At 42.0% G+C, this 22,500-nt stretch overlaps 1 protein-coding gene across 4 annotated transcripts in view; it reads left to right on the forward strand.

Annotated features, from left to right (window-relative positions):
• The window catches only part of LOC134441793 (glutamate receptor ionotropic, delta-1-like), a 304,090-nt gene that overhangs the window by 26,716 nt on the left and 254,874 nt on the right, over positions 1–22,500 (forward strand). The window contains exon 4 of one of the 4 annotated variants that reach the window (XR_010033197.1): positions 379–492. The exons of the other annotated variants lie outside the window; for them this stretch is intronic. The gene's annotated coding sequence lies outside the window, so the exon portion shown is untranslated. Of the gene's footprint in view, positions 1–378; positions 493–22,500 lie in introns of those variants that run through there. 4 annotated transcript variants of the gene reach the window in all.

Genomic DNA, 22,500 nt, shown 5'->3' on the forward strand with positions numbered 1-22,500 from the left:
CTTGACTTGACTTGACTTGACTTGAACCTTGATATCACGCCTGAGGGGGATGAATTAATAGCTGTGATTTAATAAATAAACAAACAAAATGCCATTGTCAGTTTAGTCTCATGCTGGCATACATTTTTCCCACGCTCACTATAATGATCCATGGCACAATTTGTCACCTCGGGAAATGTGACTCAAAAGAAGATGTAATGTAATGTAATGTAAAAAGACTGTCTGTATATTAGCTGTATCTCTTCTCTTCTGAAACAAGACTTGGCACAACATTTTCACTTCCATTGACAGAGAATCTGCGTTGACAGAAGTGAACCCTGCATTGACTTCTCTGACATTGATCTAAAAAGTTTTTAATCTGTTTTATTATGTGTGCAGCATTCATGTTGGCTGAATAGTAAGGAGTTCCATGTGCAAGGGGAATATTCACGTACTGGCTGTCCATATCTTGATGATGATGAAACTGAGAGGAAAGTATTTCAAATATTTAAAATAAAGTTTATGCAAATTATCGATTAATTCATTAATCATTAGTTGATGGCCTTATCGATCGACTTACGATTAATTGATAAGCGGCGTTTTCCCCCCTGCAAGTCTCAATGTTTCTCGAAAAAAACCTACTAAATCTAAAAAAAAGTGTTAAAAATTTAAATAATATAACACATTTCAATTAATTCTATTTTAATTATTTAATCCAAAGGTGATTGAAATATTCCCACTATTCACATCCATCTTCACACACACTCTTCACATGCCCATTTCACCTGGGTCTCTTGTCAGTTGAATTGTCGATTAATTGCGATTAATGTTTTTTAATCGATTAACGCATTGATCGATTAAAGTCGATTAATCGATTAATCGATTAATCGTTTGCATCCCTACTGAGGTGTCATGCGAGTAACAAGTTTGCAATTGATCGGTGCTTGTATTTTTTGATGTTGGTTGCCCACACACCCAGACACTCACACACACGCACAGACACACACACATACACTCAGACACTCAGACACAAATACACACACACACATACACCCAGACACTGACTCACACACAAACAGACAGACACACATACACTCAGGCACTCACTCACTCACGCACGTCTCTCGAACAGCTGAGTTGTTAGCGTGTGTCCAATTAGTCTGCTTTTCTAGTCTATTCACAGATGGCCATGCCAGACAACATCTACCTGCTGCACCCATTTATATTCAAAGAAAATAAAATAAAACACAAACAAAAGTGAAATAATGAAAGAGTGGTTGCCGCAGGGCTTTGTCTATGTCCAATTTGAGAAGAAAAGCGACATTGAGAGTGGTATTGCAATGTACCAGGGGTTCAGGAGAGAAATATAACACTCCAGCACATTTCCCTGTGTGAGTGTGCAGGAGCTTTACAGTTTATTTCTGATCAGCGACTTCTGGGTCATGTACAACGAACCTACAAGCAGAGTTGTGAGAAAAAAACTCACTAGTTGTATGTACTAGGTGTTGAAATATAAGGTCAATGGCAGTGATTGTCACATTATCTTTGTGTTATTGACTGTGAGAGATGAAGAGCTACAAAACATGCCTGTGTCTATGGCGTACCTTGCATGAAAATTCATGAAGAGTTGGACCGGATAGCAGTGATGATGTGTCCAGTTCTTTAACTGACGTTTTTAAGTTATGGAATCCCTTCTTTCATCATTGGTTTGTATTTAGTTTGCCTGATTATCATCAACTTTCAAATCTCTTCGAGACTTGTTCTGATACCTAAAAATGAACGTTTCCCAAGCGGCATGATTGACCCGCCTCCCTCGGCTTGCTACTGGTCAAGGTCAGAAAAAGCTATGCCGAAGCTTAAAGTGGTGGTTCGCTATTTTAGACATTAAAGGATTTATCCGGAGTTGGAACAAGTTTGCCTGATTTTTGCATGTTTGGGATGAAATACAGTCACTCTAGAGCAAAATCAAGGCAAAAGGATGCGTTTTGAGAAAGTTTGATAATATCACGTTAGCCTCGTTAGCCATATCAGCTATGCAATATGAAAGATGCGGGCATCGTTTTTCGTTTTCGCACCATCAGCTGTGGTTACTCGCTATGGAAATAATCATAGCTGATGGTGCGACGCACTCGGCAATCTACTTGGTGGGCTTTAGTGTCAAATAGTTGTCTTGACCGTAATTTAGATATTCTCAAGGTAGTAGCTTCACAAAACACATTCTGCAGACCTTTCAAGAATACATGAAGGACTTTGGACACTTCGGTTTATGTGTGGATACCCTCAACATATTACGAGGTAAGTGTGACGTTGTTTTGAGCTGTGCAAGACTTTAAAATGTTGTGTTTTTGAAATGTGTGTAACCGCCGAAAAACGATGCCCGCATCTTTCATATTGCATAGCTGATATGGCTAACGAGGCTAACGTGATATTATCAAACTTTCTCAAAACGCATCCTTTTGCCTTGATTTTGCTCTAGAGTGACTGTATTTCATCCCAAACATGCAAAAATCAGGCAAACTTGTTCCAACTCCGGATAAATCCTTTAAGCCCTGTTTGTGTGACTTCTGGGGTGAAGTAGAGTTCAATTTTGACATTTGGTGCTGAACGGAGCATTTGGGTATCCAATACTGCAGCCCCCCCCCACCTTTACATTAACTCCAATAGAGCACTCAAGCAATCGATTATAAAATGGTGTTAAACTTTCATTCGAGAAGACATGGAACTCACCGTGTGATCAGTGGTAGGCAGCGATAAATTAACCCGAAAATTGCAGCGAAATATGCCTTCTAACTATTGTTTAGCATTTGGCGGACCTATTTTTCCCAAGACGCCTTTGAATAGCAGTAGACATCCAGCCAGTAGGTAGCGATAGTGTGTTGTTTGTGTAGACATCAAGGAGCGAGGTAGAACGGCTATCTTTGAGCGGGACTGGCTACAAAAACTACAGCTTGCATACAAACCATAGATAGTAAAGAAAACAAACGCACCCCCATTTCCGGTCGCGCGGAGTAATACTAGGCCATCCACGGCGCCAGAATTTTTGTTTCAGATGGGTCAGACCATTTTTGGATGGCACATAGCCTACCATTGCAACATAATGTCACAGAATCCATGTAAACCTAATGGAACGACAATACATCATACCTAGACAGTGTTGTGTAGGCTATGCAGGGCAACACATGCATGATGAGCAAGCATACACCAGCATTTTCGGTGAGGAAATGCAATCTAGTTATTATGATGACATGAACTTATCCCTACAGTTAATTTTATGAAACTTCATGAAGAAAGACCTAGGCAAATATAGTCCATTCAATTCAATAGGCTCATAATTTCTCATGACGGCTAATCTGGCCTATATTTCACATGAGAGTAGACCTATATATGGCCCAATCAGGTTTTTTGACCCTGACGCCAAAATCATGATCTGCATTGCCTATGACAAATAAAGAGTTATGTCTAATCTGTCCAACCACTTTTAAAATCTAACCGAGGGTGCACCATTTGTGCAAAAAGAACAAGGCCTATTGACTCATAAAAGCCTACCATCTAGAAAGGCTGAGAAACTCATGAACAGGCACAGTGGCAGTTTTGGGGGATGTGATATTGAAGCTAGAATTCTGTAACCAAACCAAGGGAGGTCTCCCCCAGAAGAGCATGTTTCGGTAAAAACGCTCTCAAACGGTGAATTTTTAGCTCTTCAGACAACCTCCCTGCTACTAGACAGGTCATCAGCTGGGAAAATTAGGCCTTTCGTCCTACCGCACCTTTCTCTGTGGATTACTGACCAGAAGCCCTATTGGAAGAAATTAAAACATGGGGCCACGCCAATTTTTGCTCAGAATTCAATATGGCCGCCATTCTCCAAAATGACTTGTTTTCATGCATTATTACATTGTACTATAAGGTGATATTCATGAACGATTAACATCTTTCAGCACTATTCGGTCCTATTTCCTTACATACATGTTTACAAAGGTTGACTAAACTAAAAGAAATGACAATAAAGTTGGCCACCTTGCAATATCCAAAGGAAAGTGCTGAAAATAATGATTGAAATGCACATACAGAGTCTATGGCTGGGAAAATTAGGCCTATTGTCCTGTCAGGGTTTTCACAGTGGATTACAGACCAGAAGGCCTATTGAAAAAGATTCTCCAGCTGGTTGCCATCTCAAATGTGCTCCAAAATTCAAAATGTTCTCTGTTTTTCAGAATGGCAGACTTTCATACATTTTTCTCAATACTGTAAAGGGCCGTACACACACGTCGCTGCTAGTTACTCGCTCAGCGAATGAACTCAGTAGAATGTCAATGTGTTCCAGCGAGACTAGCAGAGTAGCGAATAGGCGAGCAAGCGAGAAGCTAGTAAATAGCAGTGATGTGTGTGTACAGCCCTTAAGACCATAATTATCAATAAAGGCAACATATTTTCAGTGAAATTCTGTCCTATCTCCAATATACAGACGTGAGTACAAAGGTTGGCAACAGAATGATGTAAATATATATCTTGCCCCTTTGAAATATCCTAAGGATTGTTGTCAGAAAATGATTGAATTACACATACACAGTTGACTGCTGAAAAAAGGCTATTGACCTGCCAAACTTTTCACATTAGATTACTGACCAAAAGTTTTTCAGGCCTACATTTTTTTGCATAAAGCAAGAGTGAGTGTGCGTGTGTGTGTGTCCGCGCGTATCCCCCGCTCATCTTTCCCCTGCTCTACAGTGTCTTTCCCCCACACACTATTCTGCCTCGCCCACCCCCTCACTCATCTACTGCCCCCCAACCCCCTCACTCATCCCCCCCATGCTGCTCTGCCCCCCACCCCTCACACACACCCCACTATTCTGCCCCCCACGCTCACCCCCCTGACTCATTCTTCCCCCACCTCCCCACAAAATACTCGCCCACCCCCCATCCAATGTGAAAAGTTTGGCAGGTCAACCCCCCCCCCCCCCCCCGACTCAACTCGCCCCTCTACCCCCGCTCACTCCCTCATTCATCCCCCCGCTCCTCCACATCATTTGGTCCCGCCTACCCCCCCCCCCCCCCCCCCCAACACACACACACACCCGGTCTACTGTTTCTATGCCACACACACACACACACACACACACACACACACACACACACACACACACACACACACACACACACACACACACACACACACACACACACACACACACACACACACACACACACACACACACACACACACAGTTTGGCAGGACAATATGCCTTTTTTTCAGCAGTCCACTGTGTATGTGAAATTCAATCATTTGACAACATTCAAACATTTCAAAGTGGCAAGATATATATATTCATGCCTTTTTCTAGACAACCTTTATACTCACGCCTGTAAGGAGATAGGACAATTTAACTGAAAAATATGTAATCTTTATTGATAAATATGGCCTTACAGTATTGAGAAAAATGTGTGAAAGTCTGCCACTCTGAAAAACAGACAACATTTTGAATTTTGGAGGACATAGATGGCCCCAAGTTCTTTTTCAATAGGCCTTCTGGTCTGTAATCCACTGTGAAAACCCTGACAGGACAATAGGCCTAATTTTCCCAGCCATAGACTCTGTATGTGCATTTCAATCATTATTTTCAGCACTTTCCTTTGGATATTGCAAGGTGGCCAACTTTATTTTCATTTCTTTTAGTTTAGTCAACCTTTGTAAACATTTATGTAAGGAAATAGTAGGGCTGGGCGATATGGAAAAAAATGTATATCACGATATGGATTATTTTATATCACGATAGCGATATGTATCACGATATAGCCTTTACAAAAAAAACAACAAAAAAAAAAACATAGTCAACCAGTTTGACGGACAGGGTCGAAAAAAATCTTTCATCACCTATTTTCACCAGTCATCTCGTTTCCCAATGTGAGAGTCCCACGAACCAAGAACACCACAGATGCGCAAATTGCGGCCATAAACAGCAAGGTTCACGTTAGCCAACTGTGGCCGGACATTGGCATGAATGACCGGCAAAATAAAATGTGACTGGACAAAATGTCTGACAAAAAATGACTGCAATTAGTCAGTAAATTATATTAGCGCATTTTAAACAGGCCTACTTAATGTTACAAAATACCAGTAGGCCTAATATGAAACTGAACAAAGCTGAAAATATTTGTGAATAGCCTATGTAAAAGAACTTGTTATAAACAGCACGCAATAGCCTATTGCTTGCTCTCGTCCCCACCATCGTTGTCCCCAACCACGTTATGCTTCCCAATAATCACTTGACTCACGCTGGTTGCTGTCGAGGAACAATTCTGTTTGTTGTATTTTTACCAATATATCAGTGAACACAACAAAGGGCATTGCATTTGCAAAACCGTTTCATGCCCAGAAGTCAAACCTAACTGTTTGGGACTCAATGGCATGCGCAGCATCATAGCATCGAGTCACTTTAACTTTTAGCCTACCTCTGCTGAAAAATGGTGGTGGATTTCCAAGTAGGCTACAGAGGGTCAAGTTAAACATTTCAGAGAATGATGTGCTCACGAGAAGTCCCAGTGAAAGTGCACGAAGGGCTTTACAACCGTTTTCATCACCGGCCAAAATGTGTAACCCATAGTGCGTCGTACGGAACGTGTCAATTCCATTACTTTCGAGATCCATTGCAAAGCAGAGGTTGTGTAGGAGAGATGCGCTTCACAGAAGTCTCGTGCTCAGAATCTACAAAACAGCGCAGGTAGGAATGCCAAACTTCACCGCAGCATCTAGTTGGCTCATTTTTGGTAAGTTGTCCAACGCCTTTTTCCAGCCATGATTCGCACGCTTGCTGCCCGAGCAAATTCAATTTGCGGTCGCTAGGGGCGTCTAGATTTCTAGGCTATGGCAAGGCAGTGGCAAAGACGCTTTTCCGGGTACTGCACTCTAGGGGGCGCCAACCGAGGAGTGACTGCAGACTCAAAGTTTGAGTCAAACAGACTGAATAGGCTGCGTGCGCTCTCTCGACAGCATACGACCAGAAAAAAATCATGGGAGTAAAAAAATAAAATAGCCTAGTTTGGCCCACAAGTAGTTTTAAAATTATTTTTTGCACATGTTTACAATCATAAAATGGCTATATTAAGAGGTGAAATTATATTAAAATGTGTATTAGCTGTAATAATGAAAATATTTTTTTATCACGATATAAACGATAGAGGAGAAAGGTCACGATAGACACGTTTCTCTCGTCCTCACGATATGTCTCGTCATATCGCCCAGCCCTAGGAAATAGGACCGAATAGTGCTGAAAGATGTTAATTGTTCATGAATATCACCATATACTACAATGTAATAATGCATGAAAACAAGTCACTTTGGAAAATGGCGGCCATATTGAGTTCTGAGCAAAAATTGGCGTGGCCCCATGTTTTAATTTCTTCCAATAGGGCTTCTGGTCAGTAATCCACAGAGAAAAGTGCGGTAGGACGAAAGGCCTAATTTTCCCAGCTGATGACCTGTCTATACTACTCAGTCGTGTTTCCACCACGCTGCGTTTCGTATTGCATCCATCATGCACTTGAAATTGAAAATAGAATCCAAATGTTTGTGTTGTAGGCCTATTACCATTTACAGCAACAATTCACATTATTGCATTCAACAGGCTAACACGTCACTGCACCGCAATCATCATCCCAGAAAGGGTGTGTTCAAACGCGGCCACCAAGGATGACTGAACAACTACCTGCGTTACTCCGTGGTTGACAACTGTGTCAATTAAAAGGGACAAATATCAATGCCCTTACCTTGCGTTGTCTTGACTGCAGAATTTAGGCTATCCCCTCACTGTAGCCTTTCCACAAGTTCCAGTTTGTAATCCACATGATAGCTAATAGCAAGAAAGTGACTATTGTGCTACAATTCAGCTATCCAGCTCAGCTCACTTGTGTGACTCGTGTTATCCGAAATATTGGTCATGCATTGCACATTGTTCATTCTATTCTTCTTGCGTCTTTCCAAAACAGTTCCGTGTCGAGAAACGGCGCGTTATTGAGGAATTTCTGGCCTGGGACAGTTTGGTTGCAGTACAGAGGATAATATGTTGTCTTCGAGATTATCTAACTTTTATTATAAAAGCAACTGTCTTGAGCCAAAAATGTAATGTAAACTGACGTCTGTGCAACATCCACCGAGAGAGATTATGTTGCTTAATTTTCAGTTTGTAGGCCTATTTGCGCTGGATTTGACGCTTTCTCTGACCAATTGGAAGCGGGGACCCCTCCAGATGGGGGTACTTTGACTAAATTGTCGTTGTATTTTTTTGGCACTTGACTTGAGGCTGTCGCTGATGCAAACCTATTGGAAGGGGGGCCCCTCGAGCAGGGGGTATTAGGTAGGCGCTGTTGCTTCCGCTGTTTGAGCCCTTCATACAGATGAGTCATGACACTGCCTTATTATACAGCTATTTAAAATCGTCATTGTTGTTGAATACATAACTTGTCGTCCTTGGGGGCCCCACCTACTCGGGGGCCCTAGGCAACTGCCTACATTGCTTACCTTAACGCAACGGGCCTGACCCCAGCTCATGTCCATCCACTCTGTGGTATGTGTAGGTGTTGTCAATTACCCTGGATGAATCAATATCAGGAGCTAACAACAGAGCACTGAGCCGACGGTTGTTGAAAGAAATGTGCAGTACGCATAACAGACTGGAGGGACTGAGGGAGCACCTGTCTACTGTTTGTTTCTAAGTCTAGAGCACCTGTCTTGTGTGTGTCTAAGTCTGAGTAGGCCCAGGTGGTCCAGTGTTTTGGTTTCTTAGTAGGAACAGAAGGAAGTGTCCTGGACATGTTAACAGTGAAGACTAATATAACTCTATTTGGCTGTTATTGAGAAAATCAAGTTCAAAACAACGACAAATAACTCTGAGACTAGCATATCTCTATTTAGGTATTATTGAGAAAAACAAGCGATGAGTAACGCTCTCTGTGGTATTATTGTAAATAGAGAAAACCATGTTGAATAAAAAGTAATGCATTTACCTTTGGAAAAATGTTTGTTTTATGTGAATCTTGTGAATCTCTCCAAGCGTTTTCTTTTTTATCTAAATTTGGTCCAAGACCAACTGTTTTTTTCCGAGTTCAGTTCAAGGGTATGATCTCAATTTATAATGACTGATCTGATATTTCGAATAATGGCATGTATCTGTTTTACTAATAAAAAGGTTTTTTTGAAATCCAGGGACTGATTGATAATTTAGTCACTGCCGTGGAATATGTAAATGAGTTTCCTATTTACACCCTACAATGTATTTCTCTTTTCTCTTTCATGTTCACATCACCCCTCTGACTTCAATACAGGTAAGACATAATTTTAGTGTCTTAACTCTTTGGCTGGTTTTCTGTCTGTCTGTCTGTCTGTCTGTCTGTCTGTCTGTCTGTCTGTATTTCAGTGCATTTTTCCAGTTTTTTTTCTGGTGATATTTTTTTAATGATTCAATTGTAGCAAATGAGCCAGCATCCTGTCTCAGAACATCCCAATGTGCATCACTGCTGTATTTTAGTGTGCATGTTGTACTACTGTGCCATCCGCCAGTTGTATCCTCCTCAGCTAGCCTAGCGAGCTAAACCCTGACATGCCGTGCCATTCGCCAGTTGTATCCTCCTCAGCTAGCCTAGCGAGCTAAACCCTGACATGCCGTGCCATTCGCCAGTTGTATCCTCCTCAGCTAGCCTAGCGAGCTAAACCCTGACATGCCGTGCCATTCGCCAGTTGTATCCTCCTCAGCTAGCCTAGCGAGCTAAATCCTGACATGCCGTGCCATCCGCCAGTTGTATCCTCCTCTGCACTGCTTTCCCTTTTCAAGAGGTTTGAGGACTTGGAGTGCCCTTATCCAAGGTGTATCTTGAGACTCTGTCTGTCTTAGCCATCAGGTGTAGATGGTATCAGTGCACTCAGTCTGTTATCAGGACACCAGCGCTAGGATGCCAAGCCTTCTGAAAACAGAAGTTCCACCCATGTATATTCCAATCTGTTTCACTGATAATTCCATGCTTGCATTGAGGTTATGCTATTCATAACAATGCGGCCGTAATGGGATTGCGTTTTGTCATGCAAATCATATAGATGTACATTAATGGCTGGAAAATGTTTTTTTTTAAAAGACATACAGTAACTGCCGTTTTAAATGGCTTTTTTTCACAAGTGGTACCAGCTGGCAGACAATTCCGTGGTAAATAGGTAATGGGTTGGAATATGTAGGCAATTATTATGGTGATGAGTATCCAAACTCATCATCATAATAATATGGTAATAATTCAGCATTTCGCTGGGCAAAATCCTAAGCTGCATCCTAAACTTGCTGCATCCACCAGTTTGCATTTATACTTTCATCTCCAACTTCTGGACATCATGTCCTACACAGCACTTCCTCACCTCGTAAGAACTCTCACTCTCCACAACAATAAATTGAGCAACTTCATGCTTTGTTTCTTTTTCTTTCTTAAGTTTTGCTCGGCTTAGTTTTTGTGGACTCTGCCAGTCTTCCGGATGCTTTCCCAGACCTGGACAATGTAATTGCATTTCCAGCCTTTGCATTGTGCAGCTGGTTTGTTGTGAGGTTTGATGAGGAAGCGGTTGGTGATTAGAGTGTGCAGGCCAAACACGGACTTTGTTTCTCTCTCTCTCTCTCTCTCTCTCTCTCTCTCTCTCTCTCTCTCTCTCTCTCTCTCTCTCTCTCTCTCTCTCTTGCTCTTTTATGTCTCATAGTCATGCACATCAACCTTTTGTCTATGGGATGGCAGCTTAAACATATTATACAATTCAAACCAGACGTGGCATACAGTATAATGTTTTTGTACTTGCAAATGATCAGTTAGTTTGGATGTTATTTTTCTAAATGCAACTCTCTCCACCAGCATCAGTTTCTGACTGACTTTTTCTTGTGATTCTATTTCTGTGTTGCGTCTCTAACACTTAAAAAAAGACATCTTAGCAAATGAAGGGATAGTAGAACTGGTCCATTATTGAGAGTAATTATGGGAAATCCTTCTAGAATTTAGTGTGTAGTTTAACTTGATTTCAGTCAATTTAATCTCCAAAGAAAATGTAGGTCTTGTTTCCTTCAAACAATACCAAATGAATCAAAATCAAGAAAACAAACTTGACAAAAGCAAAATTATCTGTCATCAGTGGAATAAGATCATATTAGATTTCCCCAAGCTATTGTACCATTTCTAATAAAAGTCATTTGCAATAAAACTCATTGTTTATCATCACATCTGCACATCCAATCCTATTAATATTCTTATCATTGTCAGGTGTTACCTGCTTTGCCAGGTTTATGGGTCAGATGTGTGTGTGTGTGTGTGTGTGTGTGTGTGTGTGTGTGTGTGTGTGTGTGTGTGTGTGTGTGTGTGTGTGTGTGTGTGTGTGTGTGTGTGTGTGTTTCTGCATTTGTGATGGATTGGCACATGAAACTGACCACATTTTAAGCTTCACTTTTCCACGTCGACTCGTGCCCCACTCCCCTCACCCATTATCAATCGAGCATAACCCACGGCCTCGCATGGTTTATTGCTTAAGTGTTGGTGTAGTGCGGTGTAGTCTAGTGTAGTGTAGTAGGCTTTAGGTGTGATGGTGTAGTGTAGTGTAGTTTAGTAGGCTTTAGGTGTGATGGTGAAGTGTAGTGTAGTGTAGTGTAGTGTAGTGAAGCTTTAGGCTTTGAAGTGAGTGGGGGCCATCCTCAAATCCCCATGCAGGTTAAGTTGGCACTTATCCACCTTGTAAGCCCATCAGCCATCGACCAGGCCCTCATGTCTCTACCAGGCCCTCATGTCTCCACCAGACCCTCATGTCTCCACCTAATGCCATCAGACGTCTGGGGCATACTGTATTTGCTCTGTAGTGCAGATAGCCAGAGAGGGGGAGTTGGCAAGCACTTGCATTGTTAGGGGATCATCCTGGCACTTTCAGTGCACTGGTTCAGCTGAAATTTTCAGCGTGAGTGCCTTAGGCACTGAAAAACAGTGCCCGAAGTGCACAAGTGCGTGATTTGAGACACAACCTTGGAGAGGTTTCCATCCACTTCTGTTAGCTTGGGTCTCTACATTGAGAGAGCTGAATGCTTTCCAAGCACACATACTGTATAAAGCTGGCTAAGCTTGATGAATGCATGGTAACCTTCTATGAATGTGTTTACATCATCCCATGCTGAATACAAGCTGCGTAGAATGTGCTGCTGAATATATTGTATTCCTAGCTGGACTGTGTGATGTTTTGTGTTCTGGGCTGTATTCTGTGTATAAGAGGCCAAGCATTTTAGCACCCATTATAATGGTGTTTTTTCCAAAAGCACACTCGCGGCACACTGCAACCCTGGCCTTCCTCAGTTTGCACAGAGCCCACGCGGGGTTGACGGCCTATTGTGGGTATTGTAGTGTCATCATGCCTGCAGCATCACAGGCCTCTCTCACACTATTCAACACTTTCTTTTCTGCAGTGTCTTTCTCCCTATCTCCCTGACTGCTAAAACAAATTTTAGACTGGAAAATACATCTGTTACAGTCATCTTGTGACTGAATCTCGTAAAACTTTCTGTAAACTTGACTGTCTTGAAACATAGTATGTGTCACAGACAGTTGCAGCCGTACTGTGTCACAAACACAATGTCTTTAGCGCCATGATAAGAAGCAAAGGGGAACCTTTGGCATCATACAATGAGGTTTGGTCATTATTACATTACATTACACTTAGCTGTGTGCTGTACATAGTCTTACACGTATCTATGCTTTACATGGACCATGCAAAAACACAGAAGCAGTAATACCACTTCTCATGCCTCCTCTTGTGAACTAAGGCATTTGGAGGTTAGGGTGTGTGCACATCCATAAAAACAATAATCCAGGTGCCGGACAACAATGGTAGACATGTGATAGAGTGGTCTTCACACTGGGGTTGATCTCTAAGAATATACACTTCCTTTCATTTAACAAACAGCAACGTTTTGATCCACCAGTGGGATATTCTTCACTCCTGAAACGTTGCTGTTTGTTTAATGAAACTAAGTGTATATTTTTGGAGCTCGACCCCAGTGCCACTCTATCACACTATTCTCTTGTGAACTATTCATCACCCTTTGGCAGTAGCGAATGTTCTTGCTATCCTTGTACAGCATGGCCTTGTTAGTTTTTTGTGTTGTTGTTGTTGTTGCGGATGTCACTGCTGTTCAGTTTTGACATAATGCTTCTAAAACTGGCTCCTAAAAACTGTCCTTGTTCAACCGTTCCCCTTTTAAACGGCCATATGTTGTTTTTGTGTTTTTCGCAGAACACTGTTTATTTGTTTATTTGTTCTTTTTTTCCTGAAATGCTCAGCCAGTGACAGAAACACAGCTAATGCCCTGCAGCCACATGGGAAATCAGCCCTGATCCTGATGTTATCGCCAAGTCATTTAAGTTACCACGCCATAGATGTGGCACGTTGGGGTGAAGCGTTGTGGAGGTCAAAAAGATTGGGTGGATTAGAGAAAAACACATTACAATGAGGGTGTATACTCAAATCAAGTGCTACAGAGATGAAGTGTGATACTAAAATCACGGGAGCTTGTTGACATATGCTGTTTTCAGATTAGCATTCTTAATAGGTTTCCTGATCCTCATTAATGCTGCATGTGGTTGTGTACAGGGCTGTTGTTCAGGGGGGCAAAGTGTGACACCAGGGCCCCATGCATATATAGGGGGCCCACAGACAGTCAGATGTATTTAGATACGGCTGGGGGAATTGGAGCTGATTGTACATAGGGCCCAACATTTGCTGCTACGCCCCTGGTTGCATATACCTGCAGTGTGTTATGCAGAGCAGAGCGTGTGCTACCATCCCCAATGTAAAGCTCTCATGACTTGCTTGCTTGTTGAAGGGAAATCGATTCTTCTTCAGCCATTCAAATGTCAACGACTTTAAAAGCACCTCCGGGGACTGTACTTTCAGGAACCAATTTGCAGAAACATGCAATTATTATGTGTTTTCTTGTAATTAATTATAAACAATTAAATGTGTGTTAGATACAGGCTACTGAAGCTTAGTTGTAGCCTTTGATGAATGTTCCAATACCGCTGTGATTATAGGGCACAATCTTCAGCACTTTGGAAATCATGATCATCAGAGCATTTACAGATTAATCATATTTGACACTTACTGTAACTTTTAGATTCATTTTTTATTTGTAAAACTACCTTTCCGTATACAGAATATCCCCTCAGGATTTCTGTTTGTTAAGTTACTTTAGGCTACAACACCTTTAAATCACTGTCTACTCAGGTTTTTAGATTGATTGTACTCACAACATATTCAGCCATAAGTTTTATGGCTGTATCTGCATGAATACACTCACATTTATTGCACTTAAAAGTCAGAGTGAAATTGAAAAAAAAATCAATCTATTGTGAACAGAATTAGTAATGACAGGCCAGAGGCTGTGGTCTCTTTAGATATATAGTACAGTGCAGAGAAATGCTCTCTTTGTGGATTGTTCTGCAAACTTTTTAGAACAATAAAGGTGAAACATTCTTGATGTACGTAAGTGCATATCATGGCTGAAACTTTGAAAATCTTTACAAATCTCCATAAAACTGTGAATCTATTCTGTCAGAGAAAAATATCCCTTGCTACCTGGAATTCTGTTCCCTTTTGCTATTCTGCAATGGATTGTTATAACATGAGCAGGGAAAAACAGAATAATTAATAGCCAATGCTTACGCCAATGGCAATGCTTATAGCCAACATTTTAATGTTATTGATCTCCCTGCCCGTTTCACATTGAATACATTCAATATTTACCTCTTTTCAGTGCCCAGGCCTTGCAGGTTTCAAAACTCAGGTGTACATGCTGCCTTGGCCCATGACACAAATGTGGTATCCACACTCTACAGGCCTTGCCATTGGCACTATTTATAGTTTCATGTGTTGCACTGCTGAGCTGAGCACTTTATCTTTTCATGTTCTGTGTGTGGATTGCAGACCCGCAATGGGAACTGAAGAGGGGATGTTGTTGCTGGTTTTTGAGAGTCTCTTTTTTGGTAGAGTACAGCGAAGCAAACCGAGGTGAGGAGAGGACCCTGAGTAAGTGGGCTCAGCACTCTGATAGAGAGGGGCAAGGGTGGGGAGGGAGGCAGCGGAGGGTGAAGGATGGAGGGAGAGAAGCAGAGAGAGATGGAGTGAGGGAGACAGAGGAGGGAGGTAGAGAAATGGAGAGAGAGAGGTAGAGAGAGGCAGAGAGATGGAGGAAGGGAGAGGGAGGAGGGAGGCATAGAGATGGAGAGAGAGAGAGGCAGAGAAATGGAGAGAGAGACGCAGAGAGATGGAGGAAGGGAGAGTGAGGAAGAGCGGTCGTTAGAGAGAGGGAAACAGAGAGATGGGGATGCGGTAGGGCATTAGCCTAGCGAGCCAGACCCGTACAGCAAAAAGCAAATTCAATTTGCGGTCGCTAGGGGCGTCTAGATTTCTAGGCTAGTAGGACATTGGTTTCCAGTTCTCCATTTTCAGCTGGGACCCCCTTTTGGGACCGCTCCAACATCGTATTCCAAATGCAAAACGTGTTTTTTGTGTTGCTGAATGTGGCCATCATAGACATATATTTGTAATTGTCTAGGTTTTATGCAAGTATTCCCTTTTCTCTGAGACCCCCTCTGCAGGACCCCCCACTACCCACTTAGGGGTCCCAACCCCCAGTTTGGGAACCGCTGCGGTACAGGTAGACAGAGGGATGGAGAGGGAGCCAGAGAGAGGAAGAGGTGGAGAGGGGTGAATGGAGGATGGATTGATGGAGGTGTTGGAGGCGGTTGGAACAATACTGAGAGAGAGGTAGAGGGATGGAGAGGTGCGTGAGGGAGAGGGAAATGGAGAAGGATTTGGAGAGTAGTTTTTTGGAGTGTATTGCTGCTGAGGGGTAGAGGGAGGTGAGGGGGGATGGAGAGAGAGAGAGAGAGAGAGAGAGTGTGTGTGTGTGTGTGAGAGAGGTAGAGCGTGGAGAGAGAGGGGGTAGAGAGAGCTGGTGGGATGGAGAGAGAAAGGGGGTAGAGAGAGGTGGTGGGATGGAGAGAGGTATGGTGGGAGGAGAGAATAGAGAGTCTGTATTGGCACACACACAATGAGATGTGAAGTCTCCTTTCAGTGGTGCAAAGTCTGAGTAAAATACTAAATAATACATCATAATCTACTATGCTATACAAGGCTACCCTTAGTAAAGTACTAATTAATAGTTCATAAGCTACTATGTTATACAAGGCTACCCTTAGTAAAGTACTAATTAATACATCATAAACTACTATGCTATACAAGGCTGCCCTTAGTAAAGTACTAATTAATACATCATAAACTACTATACTATATAGGGCCCTATGGTTTCCGCGATACGGAAAACGCGGACGGAATCACGGAATGTAGACATTAAAATGGAATTTGGTTATAAACGCGGAATTGCACGGAATTTGTACATTTCTTATGATAATATTAAAAATCCATTATTTTCGCCATCATTTATCAGTCTAAAGGACATGACAAACACAAAAAAATGGCCACGATATAATATTTGCGCCACGCAAGGTGGTGCGCAAAAGTTCTATGCTGCATAGATCCAAGATCCATGATCCATGTCAGCGCATGTTGACAGTCTCCCGCGGCGCGCGCTGCATTTCCGATTGTCTCCCGTCCTAACGCTGGCCCATCAGTGCAGTGAAGAAATCTTAAACTCAGAAATAATCGCGTTTGTTCTGTCCGTCTGTAACCAAGACACATGCGATGCGAGACAGAAAGGACGGACGGCTGGCTCTCCACTACGATTTAATAAACAATCATCCGATGCGAGGCACAAGTTTGGAGTTTGTTACAACAGATGTGACCGTTGAAAAATAAAAACTGAAAAGGCAATGCTTTGATCCTGTCTTGTTAACTTTGCTGGCCATGACGCATAGTGACCAAAACTTTGAAAGGAGTCCTGTCATCCTCAGATGAAAACGACCGTCTTTGAAAGCATGTGTTTAGTGAAACGGTAGACGGTCAGAGATTTGCGAGGCAATTTAATCCTGCATATAACTTGACCAAAAAATTCTGTAATGTAGCTGCAGGTTGCAATATAGCCAAACTTACTCGAGGAAAACTGATGCAGCCCGACTTCAGTGCTGCAGAGGTGAAATCCCCCTGTCGTTCGGTGCGTGCATATTAGAGTAGGCCTATATGCGCATGTACATTTCAACTACCGTATTAACTGGAATGTTTTTGAGGGCTGATATTACAAAACATTAGTAGGCAATTTTACCTCTCTTTTCTCTACCTATCATTCAACAGCGAGTGGCTGGCTCTGTCCATTCACCATTTCGAAATAAATAACTAAGAAATAAGATTTTTTTTGGGGGGGTGAAAGGTGAAAATGAGCTCAAAAATGGAAAAAATCAGATATGGCAAAAAATAAATCCGAAAAAACGGAATTTGAGAAAAAATTAAATGGAATTTGAGAAAAATTAAAACGGATTTCATAGGGCCCTAGCTATACAAGGCTGCCCTTAGTAAAGTACTAATTAATACATCATAAAGTACTATGCTACAGTCTACAAGGCTACCCTTAGTAAAGTCTAAGTAATACATCATAAAGTACTATGCTACAGTCTACAAGGCTACCCTTTCCTTGATGTGTCCCTCCATAGCACATTCATAGCAGCTGAAGCATTCATGACTGTTTGGGAAGACGTTCATACCAAACCATTCATGAACATGGACGACAAAAGGACAGCTAGTTGTCAAAATAAAAGCATGGTGGACAAGGTCAAGGTCAAGGTCAAGGTAAACTTTATTATCCCTCAGGGGGAAACTCAAGTGGTCAACATTTCACATCTCCTCAGGACATACTACAACACATAGACAGTAGACGCTGGACATACCACATTAAAATAAATAAGGGATAAGAACATTTGATGTAAAATGAAATAACAATAACAATAAGTAAAAAAAATAGAAGTAGAACCAGTGCTGTGTAAAAATAGATAAAATGCATTAAATAAATTAAGCCAGGTGAGCGAACTAAAGTGCTGAAGTTGCTTTGGGCTTGCTGTTATATAGACTGATCGCTGTGGGTACAAATGACTTTTGGTATCTTACTGTCCTGATTGTTCTTTGCAGGAGTCTGTCATTTAACCTAGTACTCTTTAAAAACTTTGGGTAGAGGGGATGTGTAGGGTCAGTTAAAATTTGGTCCATCTTTCTTAAAATAAGCTCATTGTACAACTCAACTGCAGATGTCTGGTCAACACCAATCACTCTGCTGGCCGATTTGATGATGCGCTGCAATTTTTTTTGGTCCTGCACATACATATTGCCATAGACACAGATAAGTCCAAATGATAAAATACTTTGTAAAAGTGATTGGTAAAATAATTGATGAATACTGCAGTCTAGTTTAAAATCTTTGAGCTTCCTTAAAAAGAACATTCTCTGTTGCAACTTCTTACATTTGTTTTGTGCACATTGATTAAAAGACATTCTGTCGTCCATCTCAATCCCTAGGTACTTATATGATGCAACCCTCTCTATCTGTTCGCCGTTGATCTTAGATGGGGAGATGGACAAGCATGTTCCTTCAGTATTGTATTGTACTGTAAGGTCTGAGGAACACGCACGACACAAGCAGGCAGGGACACAGGCAGGCAGGGACACAGGCAGACAGGAAAACAGGCAGGCAGGGACACAGGCAGGTCGGGAGACAGGGACACAGGCAGGCAGGGACACAGGGAGACAGGGACACAGGCAGGCAGGGACACAGGCAGACAGGGAAACAGGCAGGGAGACAGGGACACAGGCAGGCAGGGAAACAGGGAGACAGGGACACAGTGTGTGTGTGTGTGTGTGTGTGTGTGTGTGTGTGTGTGTGTGTGTGTGTGTGTGTGTGTGTGTGTTTGTGTGTGTGTGTGTGTAGGGGATAGAGGGATGCTATATAGGGGATAAACAGATGTGGAGGGATGTGAATGGATGAAGTACGGCAGAATGATGTGGATGGAGAATGAAAGATGCAGATGGGTACTGAGAGGAAGGGTTGACAGATGGAGATAGAGAGAGAGAGAGAGAGAGAGAGAGAGAGAGAGAGAGAGATTTGCTGGGAATTACTCTGCAGCTGTCTGGAGCCCAGCGAAACTCAAGTGGCATTTATAACTGAAGAGGCCCATAGGCCTGAAAGGCAAAAGGCAAAAAGGCGTGTGAATCCAGAGGCTACCGTATCCTCAAATGCACCCGTAGGAGAGGAGGGAAAATTAATTTAACCAAATAGTTCAGTCACCCCTGGTGAAATAACTTCAAGCAATGTAGAGCAGAAGAGTAGAGATACTTTATGGATACCAAAGGCATTTACTGTAAGTTAAGGTAATATGTCATAAACATAATAACTACTGTTGAGGCAATTGATAAAATAGACCAGTGTTTCCCATACATTGAGGAAACTATGGCGGCCCGCCATAGTTTAAATTTGGCCGCCATAGTTTCCGAAAATGTAAAAAAAAAAAAAAAAAAAAATATTTTTTTTTTTACTTTTTTTTTTTTTTTTTTACGATTTCCGTGTTTGTTAAAAGCGATTTAAATTACGATTTCCTTCGAATTTTCCTCCTGGAGTAAATACATCATATAGAGAAAACCACAAGTGCTTGAAAGACAGGGATCAAAAGCCTTGTCAAGTTGTTGTAGTTAACTTGGGTTTGGGAGCAATAAAAAAAAAACCTTCCGAGAAGGGACAGTTGGGATGAGTTTACTAACACTCCCCAGGCTTTGTTTTACAGTTGTAATGAGTTAGGTGACAGGCCTTCATTGACAAGGCAAAGGAGACATCGGGCTGCATTTAGAAATGAATGTGTAATGAATGTGAATATAGACAAATGTGTAATATGTTGTTCAGCCCTTTTAATGGGAGGAATTTTGAAAAACTGGCCCTGTGACCAGCACCCCTCATGTAGAATGTGTGTGTGGGGAAAAGGCATAGCCTACCCTCTTAGACCCTTTTTGTTTATGCGTTAACAATTTCACAGCAATCTTAAATTCTTATCTCTGCTCCTATTTTGTTTTATTATTTTTTTCATTACATAGACCCCTGCATGTGTATTATGTAGCCTTATTTCTCAAAATATAAATGGCTGAAATGTAGGCGTAGGCCTATAGTTTGTCCATGCGCCAATGTCATACTGTACTCATTGTTTTGCCATTTTGCATTTACACTGCGTGAATAACACAACCCCCCCCCCCCAAAAAAGGCCCGTGAAAAGACCCCCCCCCCCACCCCCCCGGACAAAAAAACATCCCGGCTGCCCCCATAGTTTCCAAAACACTGTAGGCTATATATTATATACTGTATTTGGTTATGATATAGGCCTATATGAAAAAAAACGTTCAGCAAGCTTGACTGCATAGAATAGCTTTAAGATGTGTTATGAGGGTTTTTTGATATGGGCTACTATTGCATGTACCTAGCATGCAATTCAAGTCAAGTCAGCTTTTATTGTCACTTTCTTCATATGCACAGGTCATACAAGGTAAATGAAAGTAGTGGTTGTGGTATGAGGTAGTTGCCTGGCATGCAGCATTGAGTCCATGTGTGACACTGACACTGTCCATGTATGACAAACATGCCAATCATAATACTTTAAAATGCCACTGTATGTCATAACTAATATAATGTTGAGGCTACTATTAAGATAAATACTCGTATATTGTACATTATAAAAACATGCAGAAAGGTGGACAGAATAGAATAGTATGATGGTATGAGTTTCAAGGATCTCTGGCATAGTACTGTAAGCTTAACTGTCTGACATGGAGCGTTGAGCTATGAGCCGCTCATGAATACGAATGAAGAGAAGTATTATGCGGGGGGGGGGGGGGGGAGGTCACTGAATGTCACGTAGTGGCATTACACTGTAGAGACTGAATGACTGAATGACTGAATAAATATTTCTACATTTTTTTTTTTAAAAAGCTTTTCAACAAGCTTGACAACATATAATAGCATGATGTTGGTCATACCAGGCTAGCATTCAGTTGTCCCTGTGTGAAGAATTCTACCCTGAATACAATAACACTGTATAGTGCCACTGTATGTCTCAACTATTGGACCAGAGACTGTGAACAACATAAATATTTCTATATAATACATTTTTAAAACCTTGACGGCAAGGTTGACAGTATATAATATCATGGTGTTGTCCGAGGGTACTGTAGGTATTTTAGCTATGTGCCAGCCATGCAGCCGTGTGTGAAGAGCGTGTCCTTAATTATATGCTCCTCTGATGCCCCAGAGGAATGGGGTAAATCTATTACAGTCACAGCAACGCCAGGTGACCTCATGTCTTCTGCAGAGGAAGCATTACTATTTTAAAAACCTCTGTCTCACACTTCCTGTGGCTCGCTATCTGGTCTCGCATGCTTTTTTTCTCTGCAGGTTTTTCTCTCTCTCTCTGTCTCTGTCTCTGTCTCTTTCTCTGTCTCTCTCTCTCTCTCTCTCTCTCTCTCTCTCTCTCGCTCTCTCGCTCTCTAACAGTCCCCCCCCTCTCTCTGTCTTTATATGTGTGTAGGTGTGTGTGTGGGTGTAAGCAGTAATAGCGATAGACTCAAGAGGTGTGGAATGTGTCATGACCCAGAACATAGACCCTGTTATAATAGATAGATCAAAAAGATGCATATCAAAGAACGAAAAAGAAGGAAAAGAAAGAAAAGGTATTTTTTCATGGTTTTCTACAGTTCAGATTCGTTTTGCTGTGAGAGAGCCGACTGTGCTTCATGTGATGAAAGTGGTCAGCTGAAAAAAAGAAAAAAAATCTGCGAGAGATTTTTTTCCCCTCAAATCTGTATTTGCCACAGACACCGCAAGGCTACAAGCTATCTTGCCCACGCTGGCACTCATCAGAAAACAGCGAGGAATTGTATTAATAGAGTCTGCTGGGAGGGACTCCACTTGACCTCAGAGAGAGAAAAAATGTCTAAGCACCACCCCCTCCACCCCTTCCCCACCTTCCCCTCTAAAAATGAAAACGTCTGACTATGGTTTACCACCTTTCATACACCCATCCAGCCCTCTCATGAAAGCACAGATAAATAAAACTAGCGTACGCAGTGTTTACAGCGATAGCCTGGTGTGACACTACTGAGTGAAGTATTTTGTTCGGTCTTTGTTCAACAGGGCCCTCCCAAGAGGGAACACATTTCTGTTTCTGAGGGTTTTTTTCAGTGGCAAACGATCACATCCACACTACTCATACACACACTCTTGCTCTTCTGAAGAGGCGCATGCACTATGAGATCCTTTTAGTGTGATTCGCTAAGAGGTTCCCCAAGCGCTGTGTTGTATATACTGTATCTCCGACTGTGAGTAGTTGCCTTTGCTTGACAATCAAAGCCAGATGGCTTTTGGAGCTCTTGAGGAATCGGGAAGGTAGGAACCTTCATGTGTAGGTTTTGTTCCCTTTTGTAGCATTTAATATCAGCAGAAGATGTTGAATGGAAGCGCACATGACATACCGTACATACTCGTGCACACAAA

Source organism: Engraulis encrasicolus, chromosome 24 (genome assembly GCF_034702125.1).
Source record: "Engraulis encrasicolus isolate BLACKSEA-1 chromosome 24, IST_EnEncr_1.0, whole genome shotgun sequence".
Classification (NCBI taxonomy): Eukaryota; Metazoa; Chordata; class Actinopteri; order Clupeiformes; family Engraulidae; genus Engraulis; species Engraulis encrasicolus.